The sequence below is a fragment of the Grampus griseus genome, assembly GCF_964374135.1.
Source record: "Grampus griseus genome assembly, chromosome: 2".
Taxonomy (NCBI): Eukaryota; Metazoa; Chordata; class Mammalia; order Artiodactyla; family Delphinidae; genus Grampus; species Grampus griseus.
In genome coordinates this window covers 137,116,981-137,142,672 of record NC_139018.1, presented here as the reverse complement: position 1 = coordinate 137,142,672, position 25,692 = coordinate 137,116,981, and positions in this window count along the sequence as shown.

Sequence of the window (25,692 nt, the reverse complement as noted above, 5' to 3'; positions counted from 1 at the left end):
AACAAAAAGAATAGATAAATGGGGATTAACCAAAAGTAAAATGTTTTGTTCTGTGAAGGACATTTCTTCAAAGACAAATCACCAAATGGGAAAAATATTTGCAAGTCATATATCTGAAAAGGGGCTAGTGTCTAGAATACACAAAACACATATCAAGAACAAAAAGATAAATTTAAAAAATGGACAAATTATTTGAATATCCATTTCTCCAAAGAAGATATGGAAATGGTAATCACCATATGAAAATATGCTCAACATCATTAGCCATTAGGTAAATCAATATTAAAACCTCAGTTAGATACCACTTAACACCCACTGGGATGACTATCATCAAAAAGACAGACAACACCCATCAAAAAACTTATATGTACATAGCAGCATTATGCGTAGAAGCCAAAAGGTGAGAACAATCCCAGTGTCTGTCAGTGATGAATGGATAAACAAAACGTAATGTATCTATACAATGGTACATTACTCAGCCACTTAAAGGAATAAATTTTACAGTATGTGAATTATATTTCAATAAAAAAGAAACTGTTGCAGCAAAACTACATTGATTTCAGTGGCAAAAGGAAATAGAGATGATTGGAGCCCACAGATTCCCTTCACATGATAGAAAATAGTGGATTTTCCTGATATGCTTTTGTAGTAAATACGGTAGTGTGTAATTTATTCACAAGACTTTCAGCTACCTGAATGTGCAAGTTGATAATAATTAGAATCCGAGGAACAGAGGTTTGGGACAAAAGACAGCCCTAAAACAGATGGCAGATAGGAGGAAGTACAGCCTTGGGAAAGATAAAGAAACTGCATTCTAGCCTGTTGGGGAGGAGAAAGCTGAAATGTAGGTAAGAAAAGGGCTAATGGAACTAAATTAGTATGGTCTGTTATACTCTGGCATGACATTTTCTGGCGTGAGTCCTCACTGGGATTTTCCAAGACCCCAAATCTAAATTGGAAGCATCTTGGAAAATCCCAGTGAGGACTCATGGGGAGTTGCCCCTTCACCAGGAAAAATTCAGTAAATCAGTGGCTTCTATAGGAAAAGTTAAGACACACAAGTCCAGAGGAAGCTTTTGTTTGTTTAATTAGAAGTTCAGGTATTCTGGGAATATTGACAGTTTCAAGAGATTCCCCTCAAAATATTAATTGATAGAATAAATAATTCCATTTGGGAAATGATATTCCAAGGTAATAATGCCTGCCTAAACCTTTTTCTCCTTAGGGCTGGGGAAGTGTTAAGTGATTTCTTTTCAATGTTAGCAATATCACATTTTATATTGGGAGGGAGGAGCTTGGAAACAATCCAAATTACTCACAAAAGGGAACCAGCTAAACAAACTGCCTCACAAATGATGGCTCCTTTAAACATATTAAAATGGTAATATGTGACAATTTCAATATATGAAAAGCTCTAAACGATGAAGTGAGTTAACAAAACATAAAATTACATGTCAACTGATTACTAAATTTTGTATATTCAAAAAGACTATATGTATGTTTTATTAAGGGAAAAAATAAGGAATATAGAAAGAAAGAACAAATATACTTGCCATATTCCCTGTCAATTATGTTCTTATAACCCCATGAATAACTTGAAGTTGGTAATATTATCCCAACTTTATAGATGAAAAATTAATATACAGAACAATTAATATAATTTGTTTAAGGATACCCAACTGATAAAGGCAAAGACAAGATTCAAACCTCAGCTCTGTTGATGCCCGAATTCATTGACCCATAGTCCAGTGAAATAGAATTTAATAGTCTTCTATTTTTTTTCTTTAGTTACCAACTCAATACAAGTCTGAGCAGTGAGATACCAAATGAGGTGATGATTTTTTTTCCACTCACTGCACTTATGTTGAATCTGCTTTCCCATCTCTTAAAGATGACAGATCCCATAGGCATGTATCAAATATTATCATTAAAAAGGTCATTTAAATCCAGTTTCATTTGGTTTCAAGCCCAAGCCTCATACCCTCAGTAAACGTTTATCATCTCCCCTTTCTCTGATATCTACCAGATTTCAGCCCAAGAGATTTGCAGCCCATGAGAGAGGTCATGAGTGGCATGTGGGATCTTTTCTCCATTCTTTTCTCCTCTGGTTTCAGCTCCTGTGATGTCAGCTTGGGAACAGGGAAAAGAGAGAAAAGAGAGAGAAAAGACATGATCTTATGTAACTAGCATCCTGTTGGTGGTCCTATTTTTGGCTTCTTTGTCTAATGCTACAGGTATCTAAATGTTGGCTCTCCCGTGGAATGCATGTGTAAGTTATCCAGATCACCTAACAGACCTCCACACTGTTAAGATCCCCTAACTGAAAGATCTGTCCTAGCTTCACCCTATCATTTCCCCCTGACTCCTCAGCTTCTTCTCCAGGGGCGTCCACCTAACAGCCTCTGGCTGCTGCGTTCCTCTGCCCAGTGTGCCAGCCTTCTTGGGTGGGATTCCAGCAAGCCAACTCAGGTCCGGCTGCCCACATGGTGTTCAGTTGGCCCATTCACCGGAAACTCAGGCCATAAGAAACAGTGGGAGCCCAGGCTGCTCTGGCGCCACACCCACTTTGTCTTCTGCCTCTCTTATATTCCTTGTGTGCTTTTGTACAAATAGTTTGAGAGAAAAAAACAGCAGGTCCACCACATAAGCAGATACCCTAGTAAACAAATAAGATGAAATGAAATTTTTCCTTTCCTGCAGCACTAACCTCATAATTTCTACAAAGTGTTCTCTTGGAGATCCTCTTGCTTTTCTTGGCATGGGTGAGAAAACCATCACTCTTCCCATGGAAGGGAGGCAAATGTGGACACTTACTCTCCCAGGTTAGTAACTCATGTCTCGGACAATTCTCCAATTCTCAACCGTGACCTCCCCCTCCCAAGACTTTATTTATTTTTTTTTAAACATCTTTATTGGAGTATAATTGCTTTACAATGGTGTGTCAGCCTCTGCTTTACAACAAAGTGAATCAGTTATACGTATACATATGTTCCCACATCTCTTCCCTTCCGCGTCTCCCCCCCCCCTCACTCCCCATCCCACTCCTCTAGGTGGCCACAAAGCACCGAGCCGATCTCCCTGTGCCATGCGGCTGCTTCCCACTAGCTATCCATTCTACGCCTGGCAGTGCACACATGTCCATGCCACTCTCTCACTCCGTCACAGCCCACCCCTTCCCCTCCCCCGCCCCACATCCCCAAGTCCACTCTCTAGTAGGTCCGCGTCTTCACATAGACTTGGGTGGTGACGGTGGCTCAGTTATACTGACATAGCAGAACAATTTGTTCCCCTTCCCCAACACACACACACACACACACTATGATGCCTTGGAAAGGATTTTTGTCCCCTAAATGTCTGAATCTCATTATAGAAAGTGGAATACTTGACTTTTGTATGTCCTAGCTTTCTACCCTGATCCAGGAACAGAGGATTCCCTCTCAGAATCCTAGTACACTTACTAAGTCACCAAACTGCAAAATAACATTTGCAAAAGGCGGCATATGTCCAATTAAATGCACATTAGCACTTAAGAGGGCTCTTCACCACTCCCCTGATGCCTAAAGCATACCAAGAAAAATAGAAAACAGCTAGTAAATCAAAGTAATGAAACTTATTGAAAATCATATCTCTGAAATCAGTGGGGGGTAACTCTAAGGGAAAAATAAAAATTTCTATGGATTAAGAAGTTAAATTGGGGCTTCCCTGGTGGCGCAGTGGTTGAGAGTCCGCCTGCCGATGCGGGGGACGCGGGTTCGTGCCCCGGTCCGGGAAGATCCCACATGCCGCGGAGCGGCTGGGCCCGTGAGCCATGGCCGCTGAGCCTGTGCGTCTGGAGCCTGTGCTCCGCAACGGGAGAGGCCACAACAGTGAGAGGCCCGTGTACTAAAAAAAAAAAAAAAAAAAAAGTTAAATTGTAGTATAAACAAAGAAAGATAAATGCCATCTCTGCTTTCCTACCCAAATTAGCAGGAAACGCTCTGTCCCCCAGCTAGAGGGTACCAGTAGGTTTTGGTACCATGTTGTAAAAGTTAAGCTGACATTCTTCATTACGAGGGATTAAAATACTTTAAATCCTTATTCACCAACCCTGTTTATGTTTCTGTCTAAGCGTTATTTAGGATTATCATACTTTGGGTGCACACTGACTTTCTAAACAAATTTCATTCCCTATGTCCCCTTTAGAATACTCTAGCTAACTACTCTGCTCACCATCCTAAGCCTGTCTGAAAGCTGCTTCCCTCTCTGCTTTTCTTCACCTCTACCTTGGGAAGCTCTCCTTTCCTATGTCTGCTTAACAAAATCCCACCCACTACTAGAAAGTCAGTTTGGAGCCCACCTTCTCTATCCTGCTGTGGGGACTTCTCTACTCTGCTTTCCTTTCTGGACAATGTATTTTCCTGAGTTGTTGCTGAGTGATTCTCAGAATGGATGTGCACATCCTAGGTGTTTGATGACATATTCTCCGAAGTGTCCATGCTTATTTTTATTGTTTTGTGTTTATTTGGCTGAAGAGGGAGGAGTTGGAATGTTTTTACCCTGAAGATTATCTAAAAATGTAATAAAATCATCTGGATGACCCCAAAATGACTAACTCCCTGTCATTTCCTCCTTATCACAAACTCACAAGCAAGTTTGCGTGTGAGTTTGTGATCACATTGGCACCAGGAGTTCTCTAAGAATACTACGGCAGAGATGAACTAAATATGTAAATTACAGATTCATGACAAGTGAAAGCCAAATAATTTAGGATATGCTGTGAGAAAGATGACTTTCCTACAGAAAAAAACCTGGAGGGACATGAGTGAGTGTATGGCCCAACGATATGGCAGGAAGGATTGGAAAGAACTTACTCAGTGGTCCTCAGCACTATACTCACATTGAAAGTAGAAATTTAGTTTCAAGAGAGTAACACCATCCATCTTACTAAATTAGCATTGTTGATTTAATGTTATTGGTTTTTGTAGTTTTGTTTGGGTTCAGTTGCTAAATTTGATTTGGTGTTATAGTTTTATAAGTGCAATAAACATCAAATATTCAGATATAATTTTAGGTTTGCACATATTTAAACAACATAAGTATTACAGCATAACATAGCATTTTATGTCAATGTTGAGGAATCTCTGACAATTTTTTTTAAATGATGTGGAATACTATTCGGTTTTGAAAAACTGTGGCTTAGCATTGAATGTTTGCCGTTTGTTCATAGAAACATGTCTTTTTTTCAACACTGTTGTCAGTTCTTAGAGATCACAGATTATATCTGTTTTCTGTGTCTCTCACAGCAGCTAGCTGGGTGTCTTACATATAACCAATGCTCAATAAAATTTATTGATGACTGTGATTGTACTGATGTACTTTTTCTGAAAACTAAAGCTCTCAGAACTTCAGTTTTTCATATCTAACATGAAATCGATCCGTTAATGCTTGGCTTATACATTCCCTGCCTACTCTGACATTCTAAACAATTTGCAAAAAAAAGTAGATCACGTCCATGCTAAGGATAAATCTGGTTATGAGAAACATTTCAAGCAAAGATAAAGACGAATCTAGTGATTGTGCCTGTTGAGAGGAAGCATGGCTCCACATCCTTTGTTTTATAAAAGAGGGGAGGGATGAATCTCTTTTCAATGGTGGTAAGTCATGGTGCTTCACGCTGCCAACAATGAGATATTGGCTACACAACTACAGTTTTTCATGTGCTGTTTTCTTTGCTGAAGGGAATAAGGTACGATTTCCTTTTGGAGATAGTTGTAGATGAAAAGTAGTTGCATTTTCTTTCTTCCCTGCAAGTTTCCTGAAGGACCAATCAAGAAAGCAGATATAACCTACAGTTCAAAATGTAGTTGGGAAGGTAAGAATAATCTCAGCCAAGAAGGACATAATAGGTATATAAAGCTTCAACACAAATAGAACTGGAAACCTCAGCAAAAGAGTGTGGAGACACAAACTCACCACCATCTTACAGTCATCACACTCTGACATATGGGTTGGTTTTCAGATATGCAGTTTATTGACCAAAGTACTTAAACTTCCTGATTTAATTCTCAAGAATGTCCAACCCCATTAACCAAATGGTTGTTTTTTCTTTCATGTTAGAGAGCTCTGAGTTAGCATCACAAGCCTACTGACTATAGATGTGTCACCTTGGCAAACTCTTAAGATCGGTTTCTTCAGCTGTAAGATGGGGACAGCACTGATTGCTTTTCAGATATGTTATGAGGATTGTGAAATTCTATATGTAAAGTTCCTGGTCTTAGATGAATGACCCAATAAATGGAAGTTTTTTTCCTATTACCTTTTAAGATCTGGAGGAATAGAGATCCACTGCTCTCTGAGCTCAGAAGTGGTCCTCCATTCTGATGAATCATCAGTATCATCATGGGAAATTTGAAACACAAATTGTATAGACTCCACCCTGATTTAGAGGATCTGTGGTGGAGTCCAGGAATACCTACTTCAGTCAGTCCTCCATCAAGTCCAAGAATCATTGTCCTAGGGAGCAGGGTCAATGTGCTACTTATATTTTGGATTTTTAATCCCTACAAAGGGGTCTGGTACAAGGCAAGTGCTCAGTGAAAGGCACAAAGAAAGTACCCAGTGAGTTCTGTTAAATGAATCCTAAACAAATCTCCTCTGTCACCCATGAGTGATGGCATTGATTCTGGTGTTATTCAAGTGGACCATTCAGAAGATGGATTATTTGGCTAATTATGGCTGGCCCAATTAGAGAAAAGCCTATTATAAAGAACCTTAAAATGCTTTAAAGTAAAATTGATTTGGCTATATTTTATAATGTGATACAGAGTAAACTTCATTCCTTATAACATACAGGCCATCACTTAGAGTCTTCCTTATGTTACATACTTAAAACAGTAATAAACGTGGTGTTTCATGGCTGTCTCCTACATTTCCCTAGAGCAAGGACTGCCATGCCATTTTTGTCATCACTGTACAGAAGGCATTGCATGTAATATGTAGGATTGGTGACATGAGGTAATGCTCTTAGCTCCTCCTTCCATGTCTTATTCCCACATTGCAGGGAGAAGAGTTTGAATAATGAAAGCAGTAGTAGTTTGCAGCAGTTTGTAGAGTGATGTCAGAATGGCCAGGTTTAACAATTCAAGGGCTACCAAAATACCTAAGAGCACCTCGGACACTGATGCTTAAATCTTCTAGCCAACAGCTGACCTTTCCCTCTATAGCAATTTTAGATATTTCAGTCAAAGTTTTGTCCCTGTTGGGGAGTGAGAAATTTTAAAATAAATTATCGGGCTTCCCTGGTGGCGCAGTGGTTCAGAGAGGCCACAGCAGTGAGAGGCCCGTGTACCGCAGAAAAAAATAATAATCATAAAAATAAATAATCAAGTATTAGAAAAATAGAGAAAATGGAAATTAATATTTATTAGCTTTCTAGGGGAGAGTTTTTAGCTTTCAAGCAGTGAAAGAACTCATGAAGATATGACTACAAAGATATAAGCAAATAATTATAAATTAAAAAGTAAAAAACAGGAAAATATTCCCAGAATATATGACAGAAAGACTGAATATTTTATATATAAAAAGATTATACAAATTGTTATAAAAATGAGACATTCTATAAATAAATAGGCAAAAGATAGTATCAGTTAATTCATAAAAGAAGAAAATCAGTATGCATCATATGCAAAAAATTCAGCTAGTAAACAAAAAATACAAATATAAAATGAGATTCCATTTCAATTTTTCTATCAAATTAACAAAACTTAGTTTAAAAAAATATAACAGTACCCTCTGAAAGGGGAAAAAGGACTTATACTGTGCCTATGTGAGGGTAAATTTATACAAGCTTGCATAGAAAGACATTTAATAATATTTATCAAGCGATATAAAAATGATCAGACCTACTGAACTAATAATTCTACTTCTGGAAAATGATCCTAATGAAAAAAATAGAAAAAAGGAAAGAAAAACAATGAAGATAATAACAAGAAATAAAAGTCAGATTTGCAAGAGAAGCTATATTCGTTGCAATATATATTCATTGCAGTAGTATAAAAACTTGGAAACAAGCTAAGAGTCTAAAAATGGATAATATTAAGTTAATTGTGATTCACTTACCCAGTGAAATATTATGTGACTATGTTAAAAATATTTGCAAATAACTTATAATAATATAAATCATATTATAGGAAACACATCATATGTAGTTATGATTAAATTTAACCCTCTACCCACCCCTGACAAAATAGAAAAGAAAGGCCAGGATCTTTATGTAGAATTACAACAGTATAGTATCTCATGGATTGGTTTGTAGTTGAGTGGCTTTGATTGCCGGGTTTTTTCCTTACTATCACCTTTTGTGTATTATTTATATTTTTTCTAATTACCATGTATAATGGGAAAAATTAAAACTTACTCAAAATAATTCCCTCTAGCACATGCTAATACAGTAGTAGGAATCCATCCCTATACTTTCAGAGGTTTGAGGGATGCCAGATGGACACTTCATTCTCTGGATGGAAAGTGTCACTGAGCCAAAGAGCCTTGAAAGACCTTCCTGCTCATCTCCGTGAGCAAATGAAAAAATAAATGTATTGCATTGAGAACAAATGATTATAGTGACACTGGCTAAGAAAAAAATAAAAGAATATAGAAGTTAATACTTATCATTTCTCTAGAGGAACTTCTCTAGGCTTTCAAGCAATGAAAGAAACAAAAAAAGATTTGGCTGTGAAAATAATTCAAAAGTCTGCAAGTAAGTAAATATAACCAAAATTAAAAGATAAGCAACAAATGGGAAAATATTACAAAGAATGAATGTGAATCTCCCTAAAGTTTGCTGCTCCTAGAATTGTTTTAGCTCATTCACCTTTGGGTAGAATTACTCTGGCAGTGGATGTAGTGCATCCTAGATTTAGTTTGCCTTCTCAGGGAACATTAAAAACCACACCTATTGTCCTCTTATATAAATTCCCAATGTGTCTGCCCAGGAGAAGAATGAGGTTAGCAATTTTTCTCAAAGTTAAACCTCGAGGTTGTTCTGTGGTATAAAATTATTTATTCATTGTATTATTATGGGTATGCATTTCCCAAATAGAATATTAACATTATATATCCAAAGAAGTAAATTGGAATGCAGTTTACATAGCACTTGTGAAACACCTTGGAGGAAGCTTATGGGACCAGCCTCTAATATTTCTTTGCATTAGCTCCCTAGGGTGGATTAATCAAGGCCCAAAAGAAATAGAGCTGAAAAAGACTTTATGGATTATATTTAGTTTAAGAACCTTATTTTTCAGATTGGGAAACTGAAGGTAGACAAATGACTCACACAAACACAAGAACACAAAGACAGAGCTGTACCTGAACTCCCAGATCTGTGCTATTTACTTTAAATTTTTTTTTTCTTAAGGTGAAAAAATTAATAAGTAAAATCAACTACTTTTCTCTTCACATTTCCCCAGAAAAACTGGTGTCTGCTGTTGTTAATACCTGAGTCAAAAGTCGCTAATGATCCATATAAGCACATTTTGGAAAAGAGATTGACAAGCATTTGACAATGATCAACCTGTATGTTTTAGAACAGGTACAGAGAAAGAGTGGATAAAACATAAGAGTGAATGATTATGCCTACATTTGTTTATTTATTGGGCTTTTTTTGCCGTACTTGGGCCTCACTGCTGCGGCCCCTCCCGTTGCAGAGCACAGGCTCTGGACGCGCAGGCCCAGCGGTCACGGCCCGCGGGCCCAGCTGGACTGGGGCACAAACCCGTGTCCCCTGCATGGGCAGGTGGACTCTCAACCACTGCGCCACCTGGGAAGCCCAGGGCTTATATTTTTAAAGCATCGTGTGCTCAATAAATGTGTCTTAAGACACTACAGGTTTCAGATGAATGTAATGTCAGCACAAATCCTGAGCCTCTTTTTGAGTAGTTTGGTTTTCAGTAATATGTTCAGACAGTATTCCTCAGAATATGGCATATATAATCCTGGTGTTGTGTGAAATAATACCAGGTAGCATTTTTCAATTTTTATAGTAAAGTTCCTATTTCATTATTTATGAAATTATAACCAGCACATCAAAACTTATTTTATAGGTCATATTGCTTAGGATTTACAGAAATATTTTAAGTAATTTACATTACAGGTAGTATTATAAACATGACAAAAATTGGAAAGTGGTACAAGAAAGACTTAAGTTCCAGAAATGATGATTTAAGAAGTTCCTACACTGAAGGAGTAATAATTCACAGAGGGTAGATGAGTCCTTTGGAAATATCTGCTTTCAGGTTTAGAATTTAATTCTAGGACATCATGAGGCAACACCTTGATTAAATGGTCTTTGAAGAATTGGTCATCTTAATGACCAGAGAAAAATAACCCTTGACTCAGCCCTCACTCATTAGGGAAGTGAACAAAGCCAAAATGACCATCATATTGGGTTGATGGGACTTGCCATAGCAACAGAGCTAAATTCTTTCATGTTTTGCTCATTACAATTGACCCTTTTTTTCTGTTTGTGTTCTAGAAGTTATGTGTGTAATTAAAATATACAAAGTAACCATAACATCATAGCATTTTAAAAATTACTTTTCTTTACTCTCAAAAATCTCTAACTGTTTTACAGTTCTTATCCCACTAATCTTCCCAAAACTCCAGGAAAGGTGGGCCGATGTATATATCACTGATACTCTGCAAAGACAGCTGGAGAGACTCCTGAGCTCTCTTTACTCAAGGAGGTCATGAATACAGAAGAGGAAGGCAATTTCCAGGTTTTCTGATTGGCCTGGCATATCCAGATCAATGTCTGCTAAGGCCTGCTAAGGCCAGGCTTTCACAGAAATCAGGGTAGAAGGATTGGTTAAGGTGATGTGTCAAAGAAACAGCCAAACATCCTGAGATGCTGTTTTTTTGTGGACTTCAGAGAGGTCCTTTGGGGTGCACTATGGCTCCACTGACTAGAAAATGTTAATGATATGACACAATGACTTGTAGATTAGGAGTGTCCTAGTTGTTTAAATGAGTCAACCAGAAGTAGACTCTTATGCATTGAGAGGAATGGAGTTTTGATAGGCAATAGGATTGAAAGCTGTTTTTTTACTTTTGAGTTCCATGTTGTCATAAATGTGCATAAATGGTGAAGAGGGCATATAGGATTCTAAGGTAGTTAATATTTCATGGCAATGAGAAATACTGAGAACCTTCTTTTGCTTTATGACCCATCATGCTGCTTTATTGTGGCTTTTGTCAAGACACTGTCTCAGTATTCATACTGTATTGAATAGATCCGACTGAAAGTATGGCACCTCTTTTGGAAGATTCACTTACTATTTAATGGCTTTACCTACAGGTTGTGATAGTAGAAATGAAAAGGAATTGTAAACAACTTGAATTTACCTTAGGAACTAAAAAATGTTCTATTTTTTTTCTAACTGCATTGTAGTCAGTTCTTTTATTTATGAATAGTTTAAATAAAATTCATGACTGCTTACCTTTTTTAACCTTTGCCACTCATTTTGTTGGGAGAATACTTACATATTTCATAAAAGAAAATAACCGTTGATTTAAAATATAGGTGTCTTAATAGAGAGGATTTTCATCTTAGGTCTACCCTGGTCAGATAATTTTTTTTAGGAGAACTGGATAACTCTCACTGTTCTTAAATTCAGAGCCATAAAGTCTAAGGTCCATAGTCATAACTACCTATCATATCTGACTCATCACAAACACCCATTATGGCCATCTCAGTTCAATGTAATTCCCGGTTACGTTCATTAAGCTCTATCATGAATAAGATACCTTGCTAGATTTTTTTATGGGCATAGAGTTTGGAAAATACCATCTATACTTTGAAGACACAGTCCCCTCCTTCTTGGAGTTTATAATTTATCAGACTAGATATTTATCCATTCATTTATTAATGCATTCATTGATTTAAAAATGTGCATCTACCATGTACCTGTGCTAAGTGGTATTTTTTAATTTTTGTTTTTGCTTTTGTCAAACCATAGTTTTTCTTTTCTCTCCCCTGATCCCTAGACATAAACCTCAGGAAAGTAAGGCATGCATACCAATTACTAAATTACAGGGTCTGTCTGGATAAATGCTATGGCAGAGGCTGCATGAGTTATGACATTACAGAGAAGAGAAGGATAATTTCTAGCTGGGGAAGGAAGAAAAAATTCCATGAACCTGGTGACATTTGAGTTAAGTCTTGAAAGATGAATAGAGAGAACTTTAAAAGCAAAAGTAGAGGTAGGGGCGAGGAGCCAGGATTTGGAGAATGGGGAGAGTGAGACTGCTATAGGCACTAAGAGCAGCTAGAGTGGAAAGGCAGGCTAGTCTATTGAAAATCTCATTGTCATTTTCAAGAAATTGACCTTTAAGCCATAGGAAGCTACTAAATGGCAGGATTAGTGTTTCTGTCCCAGAGATGTTAGATAGGTCCTTTTTTGTTTTTAACCTCTTCCTCACTTCTGATCCTCTTTTCTCTTTCACCTGCCATAAGTTCACTTACATTAAAATGCAATCGAGAAGTATGAACTGCCTGCATTTTGATTAAACAATGAGGACACGTTGGCATGGTTGTTTTTCCAAGTACTGGGCTGCACTGTGCGAAGTTCGTTACAGAGATGATACGATTAATGTATCAGCTACGGCAATATCTAACCACCCCACCCTTTACTGTCAAAAGCAATTAATGTGGATTACATATATTTGAAGGAAGAACTTCTTTTCATTTCAAACCTTGGAGCATCTCCAGAGAGGATTAGGTAGGAAAATGAATGGTATCATTTGCATAATTTAGAGAAATATGAATAGTAATTTGTATTTGGAAAAGCTTGCTCAGACATTCCAGTACATTGGTGCCACATGGCTTATCAGCTGAGTGTGACCAGGAAGTAAGAATTCCGTATGATACAGTAGTCATAGGAGCAAAAAACCCACTGTCGTGTTGCATGTGCTTTGATGCAAAATGAAAAACAAATCAAAGTAACTTATTTTAGATTCAGTCTATATGACTGTTTGATGGATTGAAAAGAATATAGTCTTTAGGGCTCCAGGGATACATATAAAATTTATAAACACCACTCTTGCTAGAGATACACACTGAAGATAAAAATGAGAGGAACAGGTTTAACTTGTGAATTTAGAGATCTGAGTGGAACAAAAGGAAAGACTTTCTTTAAGTCACTCTCTTTTCTTAGTAGGCATAGAAACATCATTCAGCCGGAAGCTGGAAATAGACCCATGCAGTGCAAAGGAAGCAGTGTCTAACGTAATTTTCTTACATAGCAGAGAGAGAACAATGACCTATTATGAGTAAATCCACTTGCCTTGACTATTATCACCTTTTGTAGGGGATGTGTTCACAACTGTCTTTCACAGTTTTAACCAATAAGCAATGCCAATGATGGAGTCACCTCTGTGACACTGGACTTCCCATCAAAATAAACTACATATATGGACCTGAATCCCAGTGACTCTAGATTCACTACTTCTAAGGAAGCTTCATAAGCTGACTCATTTTCCTTGTCCAGTTTCTGAGGTCTATTGGAAATAAGAGACAAGCCTTTCCTGAATTCATACCATAATTTTGCTTTATGGCATTTTCAGGGTCCAGAGGGCTGGTGTGGTGAAATGTAGAGGGAATTAGCAAGAGACAACGTTTTGGGACACTGCAGGTTGACAGGAGCTATGGTGTGGAAGCAGAAGCTTCAGAAGCTGACCTCCATCTGAGATCAAGAACGAGAGGGCAGCAATTTAAATGAAAGAGACATGGATCATTTCTAAGCTATGGCCCGGCTGTCCTCAGCTTCATTTATCAACATGGTGGACCACACTGACAGATTCGTAGGAGTCTCAGATGAGAAAAGATATTAATTTTCTTTCAGCAAATGAAAAAAAAAAGAAAGAAAGTTAGCATTCTTAGGTAATCTTAATTTGATTTGACCTGAGTTTGACATCAATCAATGCTAATAATGCTGGTACACAACATAGACCCTTTTTTAGTACCTTGCAATTTATATGGAAAGGTAAAATTTAACTCCGAATAAGCAGCAAATGAATTTTAAAAGTGTATATGTGTATTATTGCTATATGGACATATGTACAAAATAGTTATACTATCTGAAGATGAACGATAGCTACATTTGCTAGGGTAATCTCAAAATAGTCTACGTGCTTTTTGTGGGAAGTGCCAATGTATTTTTATCCTTTATGTTTCTGGCTGAGGAACAGTAACATCCCCATACAGCTCCCAGGTTCCATTCCTCAGAACCAAGTTTCTACTATAACCCACCTTCCCTAAACATTTCTCTTTTGCCCTTTGGAGATTTCCTCCAAGAGTTAAGCAAACTCCTTTGCATCCTCATCTCTTCCATGCACATTCGCTCTACCCTGATGTCTTCATTGAATCTTGCTTGTTTCAGAGGTCAGGTTTCTCTGTGGCTCACATAAGCATAAAAACTCATTTTCCCAAGATCCAGATATTTCAGGGCCAGAAGGTAGCCCACTTTAGCCTTCCCAGGCCCTTTTCCATCCATATGTCTCCAATCCCCCAAGAAAGCCCTAGGTCCCTTGAGATCTGTAATATGGCCATCCCCTCATTGTCCTTGTCATCGAATGACCTTCTCTTCACTCCCTAAGTCATTTATACTTTGGAATCTTACAACCTTTCTCTCCACTGAATGTTGTCATCATCTGGGGTTTTTATTGTGTATGTCAATGTCCCAATCAACACGTTTGCCTATCTCAGTTCCTTCTCATTCTGCTTAGGTCACCAATCTCCTGGACCTTTATATCAACTCAGACTAGTCCACCTCTTAAATCTGCGGTGCCGGTATCCTATTTGGTGACCATACTGAGCAGTTCTGCCTTCCATCTGCTTCTGACTCCTTTTTCCTTTGTTGCCATGCTTGCTATAGACAAGGATCCTTCCTCCTGTAAGCTTCAGTCCATTTCTAAGAAGGTCAGCTTTAGCAACAGTTGATAATTGGTTATAAGTTTGGTCTATACAGTTCACTCTGCAAGTCTTCTCTTCTCGGTCTCAAAAATCTCGAATTGACTTTTGTAAGACCTATGATTCTGTGGCTATCAGCAGCCATTGTAAGCAAGAAACAATAACTTGGCATTGCTTCATAAGAAGGTATAGGCATATTATTAACTGTGTTTTTGACTCATGTGAAAAAGTGACTAAATGCCATTGACTTTGAACACAGTGTTTATGTATGTGGATTTCATTAGAATGAGCCTCAATGTTTTCAGAAGTCCAGCAATGAAAATCTCTGTGCTAAGGAATCATGGATCATTCATGGTAGCAAAACCAGAGAGAGTTTTTAAAGTCTTTGAATAATGGCCCAACAAGAAGAAAAAGAGCCCAAGTCTCCAGGAAACGGTTTAAGGATAGATCCTCAAAGTGATTTTTAAAATATTTCTTTCTAGCACAACCCTTTTATCTGACTTCATTAAAACGTCTCAGTATTGTTTATCCAACATACCACTTAATCAAAACCCTCTATTAGATTCTTCCCAAGATTCATTTGTGATCCATATGAGCAAACATTCTGGAGGGTTATAATGAAGAGAAATATAGGAGAATTATAGCAGCTTTCTTTTCTTTTTTGAACACTAAATATTTTAGTAATCCATCTCCACTTCTAAAATTGGTTTCTCTTTGAATCATGTATTACTTTGCTTTAGATAAAAAGCACTGTACATGTCTGAAATCAAAAAAGATTGGAAGGAGATTCAAAGAGCTATATTTCTTAATATTTACTTCTTAATCTAAATCTTTACTTCTCATGAGTAAATCCACAAACGACTAAGCAAAGATACCACACCTAAAGACTGATTTTTTCATTTGGTAAGGAAATAGTTAATAGTTCTGCATCTTTTAGACAGTATTTTAATAGGATCTTATTTATTGTAGATTCAATAAATATATAGAAAATCAAATAAAGTCATTCAAGTAGAGAGCCTTCATTTCACAAATGAGAAAAATCAAGGCCCAGAGAGGTTAAAACAATAACGACTTTAAAAGCATTTATAATAATTTTAATGTGGACTTCAGTTTTCTCTGAAGTCTCATGCCCTAAATATGCATTGTCTCAATATTAAGAAAAATATTTTTAGTAGGGATTACCATGACCACCCTTAGAGAGCCATCACAATTATGCTAAGAACTACAAACAGAACTTACCTGATGTTTGTTATCGTTTGACTTCAAGTACTACTGGAGAATGAACAAGGTGGAAAAAAATCAAGAGCTGACTTCCACTTGACTCTTTTGGTTGAACATAATGAAAGAAAGAAGTGTGACAACATCTCCCATCCCACGTGGTCTTTTAGAACCTTGGCATCCCTCTGTCAAGAGATGAACCCTCATTCCCCTCCCCTTGAGTCTCAATGGACTGTTTCAAACCACACAACAGGGTAGAAGTTGTTATCAGCCCAACTGTTATGAGGAGGCCAAAACTAGCCCCCCCTATCGAGAGGCCACACAGAGAGGTCCTAAAACTGCAGCCCCCTGCTGTTCCCCATTCCTGCTTTTCCAAATCTAGCCACTCCTTTACTGTAACTGCAGGAAAGATCCCAAGTCAGAAACATCCAGCCAAGTGCTTCCCAAATCCCTGACTTATAGAAATTGAGATACAAGGAACCAATTGTTCTTGTTTTAAAACACTAAGATTTGGGACGATTTGTCATGCAACAGTAGTCATTGAAACAAAAATTATTTCCCGTGATCCTCTTCCCTTAACAGTCACAAGAAAGATTTGGGAAGTAGGTATGAGACAGTATGTTTGTGATTCTTCGAAGGTTGTTACAAGGCATTAGGCACAGGGGCAGATCATGCACATCGTATCTTGTCCGTTGGCTCACCTTGTTGTTCTGGAGCAGCTCCTGAGTTCCAACCACTTCAGCTTGTCTCCTTCAGCTTGTCAAAGTGCTCGACCAAGTGTACCTGCAACTCCAGGGCAAAAATGGCCAGTTTCTCCTGCATGTCACCCACAGAATGCAGGTTTCAGGTGCTAATAGAAAGATGTCGATTCCAGGTTGTCCTTATGGACTTTTTTATGAGTTTTTGTTTTCCATGTGGATTCCAGTTCATCTTCAAGTGTCCCAGTTTGCCTTTGCTTTTGCCTACATTCATCTTTCCTTTCCAACCTCAGGGCTGGCTGACCTGTCTCCGCTTAGACTCAACTCCAGATGTGCAGCCTCCTCTACCAGCTTTTACATAGGTTAAGGTATAACCCCTATAGTAACTCTGTATTCTACATCACTCACAGCGGTTCCACTTCTGTGATCAAGTCCTGACTGATACAGAGGTATCAGTATCAGGATGCTTCTTGAAACATCCCCTAGAGATTGGTCCCTGAGCTGAGATAAACTGAGAAGTGTTGATTTAGTCTTTGTTATGGTTAGGCTACATTTTCCTAGGAAAACCATTTGTTTTGGGAATATATGTAGCTTCCAGTTGCTCCAGTAATGTAAATGCCTGCACTCAGGGTTGGGAAGCTGGAGGGTAGGCTGGAATTTTAGAAAGGTTCATGCAGAGATATGTATGAATTCTGTAAGTACTTAAATAGCAGAATCCAACTTGAGTGAGATGAGTTCTTAGAACATGTACTCATGATTTCATGAGTCAGAAGCTGATGATGCTTAACTGCAGCTGCTTTTCTTCAGGAAGTCTGAAATCATTGATGTATTTATCTTTTCCATCAATCTGTGTAGTCTATCTTTATATAGTGCCTATTAATCTGTTTAAGACAACCAAGAGCCCAGCTCAGATTGGAAAAGATATATGCAGATAAATAGCAGCGGTACTGTTAGTAAATAAACTGACTTAAAAAACATTATAAGAACTACTTATTCAGCAGCTATTAATTAGAGGCACAGTAATAACTACCTGCCTTGTAAATCTGTGGTTTATGCTTTATAAGGAAGGGGGGGTAGAAGGGTAGAGAGATTGTCCATATGGCAGCATATATTTTTCATGAACCATGGACTTTCCAGACCATTTTTACCATTTTATGGGATGGGGAAAGCAATGTTAGATGTTTTGTTTTGATACCTAGATTGCTGTCTGAGCTATTCTTTGTAGAAGATAGTTTCCAGAAGAATGTTCAATCTCTCTGGCTATGTGTATCTTTATGGGAATGAGAAAGCCCATGAAAAAGAACCTATTGAAAGAAAGGAAGAAAGGAAGCAAGATGTAAGACAGATGGAGGCCAGTGATCACTTCATTACCAGTAGCGGCTAAGTCAGAAGACAGTTTCTTATGAGTTACATCAGCCTATAAAGCCAACACCCACAGCAGAAGGATAGATCTACTGAATCACAGACAGTTCTGAAGCAGAGCAAGCCCTGTACATGAGGGACCTACATGGACACTGGAAAACTCCTGATTTCCATGGGTTGGTGTGTTCTCAAGAGGAAAATGAAGGGAAAAACTGACGAAGCAAGAATGACTATTCAGATCATGCATTCTAGCTCTGCTAAAATGGAATAAAGGAAGAAGTGGCAAGAGGCCAGGGCTATGGCACTAACTGAGCTCCTTTTACAAAGAAGTAAATGCAAAGAATGGGAAAGAGGTGCTTGTCCTTAGTGGTGTGAATTAATAGTAAAGTTTTGCTTCTTAGGGATGGGACCTAAAATATATTGTCCACAATCCTCTTCCACTGGATTCTTTTCTTTACCCATAAACCTTATAACATATTTCCCATTTAAAAAACCTCAGTAGCAGCAAAAGCAACATCTTCCCAAGTGCTGTTTCTTGTTTTGACACTTTTTTCACCATAAGTGTACTTTTATTGCAAAGTGACCTACAACTTATTGGTAGGAATGACTCAAAAAATGTCGCCCTAATTCCTTGCCACCCATTTGCTCAACAGTCTATTGTAGTAGGCACATTGTCTGCATCAAATCTCCATTGAAATTATTCTTGAAGCCTTAATTGCAAAATTTAATGTTTCCTTTCCAGTCCTCCTGTCACCTGTGCTGTCTGCCACACCTGACAGGTTCCCTCCCTTCTGAAACTCTCTCTTCCATTGGCTTTCATTATACATGTCTCTCCTAGTTCTTTTCCCGCTTCCTTGGTTTCTTAATAATCTCAGTGATATTTTCTGAGAACTCAGAGAAGAGGGATCCTTCTTTATTTATCTTTAAAGTCCCAGTGTCTTGCACAGTGTCTGGTACCTGATGGACGTGATTACCCCTTCAATAGACATTCCTCTGTCCTGGGTCATGTTGATGCAGCTCTTTTTCAGGAGTTCATTGTCCTATATGCTAAGGGAAGGTGACTCCTTTTCCAGTCCCAGGGATGGATAATGATTTGTTTAATTGAATCAGGTAGTTTCCCCTTCCCACTAATTGATTTAAGCATGGATTCATGATTCAATCACATGCAATAGGGAGAAAGCTTCTAAGGGACTTCGGGGGTAGATTTTCAGAACTAATAAGAAAAGGGAATGGATTAGTTTGTTAGGGCTGCTGTAACAAAGTAGCACAAACTGGGTGGCTTAAACAACAGAAATGTATTGTTTTGCAGTCCTGGATGTTAGAAGTCTGAAATCAAAGTGTTGGCAAGTTTGGTTCCTTCTGAAGGATGCAAAGGATCTCTCGTAAGCGTCTCTCCTTAGCTTTTAGATGGTCATCTTCAGGATCACTTAATATTCTCCCTGTATGTATGTCTCTGTCTCTAAATTTCCCCTTTTTATGAGGACATCAGTCATATTAGGGCAAATGGTAATTACTCTTTCTCTAAATAAGGTCACACTCTGAGGTACTGGGGATTAGGACTTCAACATAAAAATTCTGAAGGGGCACAATTCAACTAAGGAAGGAAACAACTTTTCTTCAAGATTATGGATGCCTGGAGCTGTAGCAGCTACACTGTAACCATAAGAAGGCAACACAGTTAGCAGGCCAAGAAACAGAAAGTGGTTGAACAATAAGAGAACCTGATCCTTGTTGGTGTCTTTGATCAGAGTAGTGTTTTAGGAAAACAAAGAAGTCTGTGATGTACATTCCATTTGGATTGGAGTGGGGTGAAACTGAGAGCAGATAAACTAGTTAAGTGATTGTTGCAGTAGTCCTAGTGCAATGACTTGAATTAAACTAGTGAAAAGAAGGGATATAGTTGAGGCATCAACAAGGAAACTTTCTTATAAGAAGAAAGATGGTAGCCAGAGATGAGTTTGGGACACATTCTTTTTTTTTTTTTTTTTTTTTTTACGGTACGCGGGCCTCTCACTGTTGTGGCCTCTCCTGTTGCGGAGCACAGGCTCCGGACACGCAGGCCCAGCGGCCATGGCTCACGGGCCCAGCCTCTCCGCGGCATGTGGGATCCTCCCGGACCAGAGCACGAACCCGTGTCCCCTGCATCGGCAGGCGGACTCTCAACCACTGCGCCACCAGGGAAGCCCTGGGACACATTCTTACTTCTCCCTGTCCGAGGGCTGCTAGTGCTGGTAGCTGCTTGGATTGCATGCAATTTAAGAAAAGATGAAAAAGAAAGAGCCAATTGATCTAATAACCATTTTATGACTAAAAAGGCCTTGTGAATTGAACATTTCCCTCTTCCCAGATGTACAATTTTAGACTTCCCCTGACAGTCTAAAAATAGGCAATTAAAGTAGGTGCTTTAAATCAATGTTCCCCAAACTGTGATTCATGAAATGCTAATTCTGTGTGTTAATAATAGATCTTATACAAATCAAAGGTGAGGAAAGACATGTTCTGTGCCGAAATGAATTCAGAAATTTGGGTTAAGGTCCACCTTGCAGGACTTCTCAGAGCCTTCAGTAGTCAAGTGTTGAGTGATAGGGATGTAGTGAGTAGTATTTACAAAACTAATAAAACACAGGGTTTAGCAATTGCAAACATTTTATCACGAGCATCTCACAGGAGTCTATCCTGTGGAGCACATTTTCAGAAATACTGCTGTAAACAATGATTTCACTCTAGGGTCCATTTTTTTCCCTTTAGTATATCACACCCTAGCTATTCAGTCTCCTCAGTGTAATGGGCCCATTACAGATGGAATTGCCAATTCCCTGGGGACCCATGAGTCTTTGTGCAGTGATATTGACATCTCCATTTAAAACACTGAGGCAGGAAGAGAAGAGGCATACTACTGTACCAATAGAGCTATCTCCAGGAGACAGGAAGGAGGAAAGGAAATCTATGAGCCTACCTCAGATCAGGTAACGGGCCCAACATTCAGCAAGACCTAGTGGGCATTGAGAGGCCACACTTGGATCAGAATCTACCAAATAAACGCAACAGGCACCTCTGAGAATGGATTTTTCAGGTGAGAAAATGCAACTGCTCCATCCCCAAGGAGAGATTTTTTCTGGACTCATCTTCCTGGACATACGTTATTTTTTATTATAGGTCCCCATGCAGTGGTGATGTCTGCATTTTGCAGCAAGATGGTGTTTGTGTTTTATGCCCATACCCTCTCCCAGGAGCCTCCCATGTCTGTACAACAGGTGACGTGGTTTAGAAGTTGAGAGCACACACAGGAACCCAGATTCCAATTCTGATTCTGTACTTCGTGGATTTTGCTTTTGAGAAGGTATCTCAAGATCTTTAGATCTCAGTTTTCTCATCTATAAAATGGGGATACTTATAATAGCTCCCTTAACAAACTCTTTTGAGGCTTATACAAACCCAGTGCTGGGCAAAAAATAAATGATTAATAAATGTAATAAATGACAAAAATTATATAAACTTTAAATAAATTACTGAATTATTTTTGAAGCTCTGCCACACACTTTCAGGAGAGGGTATTTCTGGGCAGAATTTATGGCATATGCAAATCTGTAGAGATGGGGTGAATTGCAAAGAATGAACAGAGCTGGGCTTTTGGGTTCAAGGTTGATTGTAGTCAGCTATGGAAAGGAGTGTGTGCCATGTTGTGGAGCTTGGACCCTACACCTGGGTCAACTCACTGGAGAATTTTAAGTTGGGGAGGGACATGGTTAATTCCTTGCAGACTAGAAAGGGCACTTTGGTAGTAGCATGGAACTGTTTGTAAGTGCCAACATTTGAGAAATGTCCTTCACCTTCATGTAGTTTGCTGTCTAATTTAAGATAAATTAATTTGCTGATCCAACAGGTATTTACTACGAAAACATCATGGTTGACAAAATAGTAAATGATTGATTGGCTTGTGAATGGTCATATGTGCTGGTGAATACTGTTTCAGGCTTAGAAAATTGAATACATATTATTTTTGAATAGAATAATATACCTTTAATTTTTAGTGTTTAGGAAATTTTCAGGAAGAGTATTGCCTTTCTCTTCACCTTATAAGAATGGCCTCTAAGTGACATTAGATGAACTGTAAACCATGCCTGAGGCTCCCTGATCCCTGATACTGTAACATATTTTAATCTCTGGACTCTTCATATGTGAAAATCCTATTGGTGGGAAATGAACTTCTGGATACAGACGCTGCATACCAGATTTCTCATCTTGACATTCCAGGCACCTTTATAATGTAACATCACATTCTTCAAATAGTATCTTCTCCTGATTCTTCTATGAAAACACAGTTCTCATGTGTCCCCAGTGGTGGCAGGTGCATTCCTGCCTCTGAAACGGGGCTCAGGCCATTTCCCATCCTTCTAATTCTTCTCTATGGGGATTATATTCTTTCTTCAGGGTGCATCTCCTATGTAACAGTGGCATCGGATGCCCCAACCTTTTGCCATCTGAACATCCTCTGTACTCCTTTTGAATGTATTATTGGTATCATTTGGTTGGGAGTTAATCTAAACTGCTTTACAAAAATGTGTCTCTCTTTATGAACACATTTTTGATATAACTTGAGCAGGGTACGTCTGAAGCTGTGATGATGTCTACCTGTCCTGGGACAATGGAGGAGAAATAGCTGGGAATGGGTGGAGCTTTGGGTGGGAAGATCATGGAACCTTTTCTGGCTATAGGACTGGCCTTTGAGGCAAGTGCTATCCAGTCCAATATGCTCAAAAGGATAAGGGCAGAAAGGAAAAAAAAGAGTCAAGTTCCTATTAGGATCTTTGGAAATTTCATTAATCTCTCAGGGCCTTGGTTTTCTCATCTGTAAAGTTAGGCAAAAAAAATTTTTTTTTAATTTAAAAAACAAACGAAACCTACATCTCTTAGGGTTATTGTGGAAATTAAATCAGTGAACTTACACAAAGCACTTAACACTATGATGCATAATAAGGACCCAATAAATGATGGTTATTATTATAGTCGGTAAATGAGAGGTTACAATAAAGTGCTCCTGGAACTTAGAAATAAATTACCCTCTGCGAGAGAAACTAGGAAAAATCAACACATAAAAAATGAGATTAACCATCTGTGGAATTAAGCTCTCCTCAGATGGTCTGCATGTCTGTGTGGCTGCAAAGATTTGGGAATCACCCAAGTCCAATCAAGCAGGCAGAGGTATAACATTACAAGGCGCAGCTGGAATGTGATTGATTAAAAAAAAAAAAAACAAAAATCAACCCTGGACTCCAATCAATTATATTAGCATAACTGAAGAAAGAATGTCTCAAGAGAATTGATAGACTCTAGAAAAAGAAAGGGTCAAAGATCAAGGTTTTGCTATTTTTCATTCAGCATCCTGGAAGAGGGGGGAATGAAGAGAGACAGAGGCAGGAAAGGAAAGGCAGGGAAACAGAGGCAGGAAATCAGAAAAGGAAGAAGAGGGAGATAAAGGTAGAGAGGTGGAGAGACACAGTGGAACAGAAAGAAAGTCAGAAAATGAAAATAAGTTGAATCCAAAATACAAGGATATTCAGGGTACTAGAGGGATAGAACTAAGATGATGAAATATTCTTTCCCTCAGAGACAATCTAATATTATTTGCTGTTCTTCCTAGCAAAACAGTGATGCAATTTTAACTTTCAAGGCCAAGGGATATTTCTAACAGCTGCTCTGATCTTAGTAATGGGACTCAGCAGCTGAACCAATAGGAGACTTCAATTGTTGGAGGGGTGAAGTACCTCAGGGAGGCCTTCCTGGTCAATACTGACTCTGGAACTAGCCAGGTGAAGCCTGCAGGAGGAGTTCATAACTACAGTTGATCATAGCTGGTCATGCTTGATTAGATTTGAAACTATTTAATGCATTGAACATCCATTTCTAGCCCATTCTGTGCAGAAGAGTGGGTTACTTGGAAGATGACTGGGATGATGCAGTTGCCTTCCAGGAACTTTCAGTCCAGAAGCTCTGTAAAGCTTGCACACTAATCCTCAAATAATTGATGCCAGAGGGGATCAAGGTGCTGCATGATCATGTAGAAAACAATGACTAATTCTGCTGAGGGGACTGTCCTTGAGAGGTAGACATCCCAGAGGAGGTGACATTGGAACTGGCACTTAAACAGTAATGGGTATTTCCACAGACAGATAATAGGGTGTGGATGGCATTACAGATAGAAGTTAAAACATGAATAATAGGGATGTGTTTTCAGTGGAATGTGGTGGTGAACTGGAGATCATCTAGTGCCTTAATCAGTTCAGGCTGCTATAACAAGAACCACAGACAGGGTGGCTTATAAACAACAGAAATGTATTTCTCAGTTCTGGAGGCTGGGAGTTCAAGATCAGGATGCAAGCATGATTAGCTTGTGGTGAGGACCTTCTTCCACGTTGCAGACTGCCAACTTCTCCTTGCATCCTCACATGGCTCAAAGAGGGTGAGAGTGTTCTCTGGGGTGCCTTTTATAAGGACACTAATCCTTTACATGAGGTCTCCACCCTCATGACCTAATTACCTCCCAAAGGCCCATTTTCCTAATACTATTACATAGAGAGTTAGGATTTCAACATATGAATTTATGGGGGGTTACAAACATTGAGTCTCTTGCAACTATCTGTATGGGTGATGGAAAGCGAACTTACCAAAGTGCCTTTGATTTTGAACCTCTTGATATCTACAGTAAGATCCATGCAAAGTGCTCAATGAAAGCTCACAACTATTTTGATTTTCCTACTTGAGAGACATATTACCTTTGACAAGGAATCACAGGCTATTTGAACATGTCATGTTCAATGTACTAAAGATTCTCAAATAAGTCACTAAAACATGTCCAACAGGGAAAGTGAAGAAAAGGGACAGCCCTTGGGACCACTTGAGGAAAAATAGGGATGACTCCAATTGTTTAAAGGCTTTCAGTGTACCAAAGGCATCAATTGTATGCCTCTCTACCTAATTTAAATCCATAAGATGTATACTCTTTTGTCTCTTTTGCTAACATTTAAAACAAAATTACACGTTTGGTCTTTGTTCCTGGTTCTTGACACTGTGCTCCTAAAGCTCTGGAATTTCCAGAATGATAAAGTATCTTTGGTTTGTTAATGAGCTGACTCCTGGCTGGGATGTCTTGGTAGCTTCAGGATGGGGGTACTGGACGCTAGAAGGACCAAGCCATGAATAGAGATTTGGAACTTTCAGTGTACATCTTGACCTCTGGGGATGAATGAAACCTCCATAAAACCCTGAAAAGGAAAATTTTGGAGGTCTGGGTTAGTGAACATGTTGAGGTGCTGGGAAGGTAACATCCCAGAGAGGAAGACTGAAATCTTTGTGCCACCCTTCCCTCCCTCACCCCCAAACCTTGCCCTATGCATCTCCGCCATTTGGCTATTCCTGAGTTGTATATTTTATAATAAACTGGTAAATGTAAGTAAAGGGTTTTCCTGAGTTCTG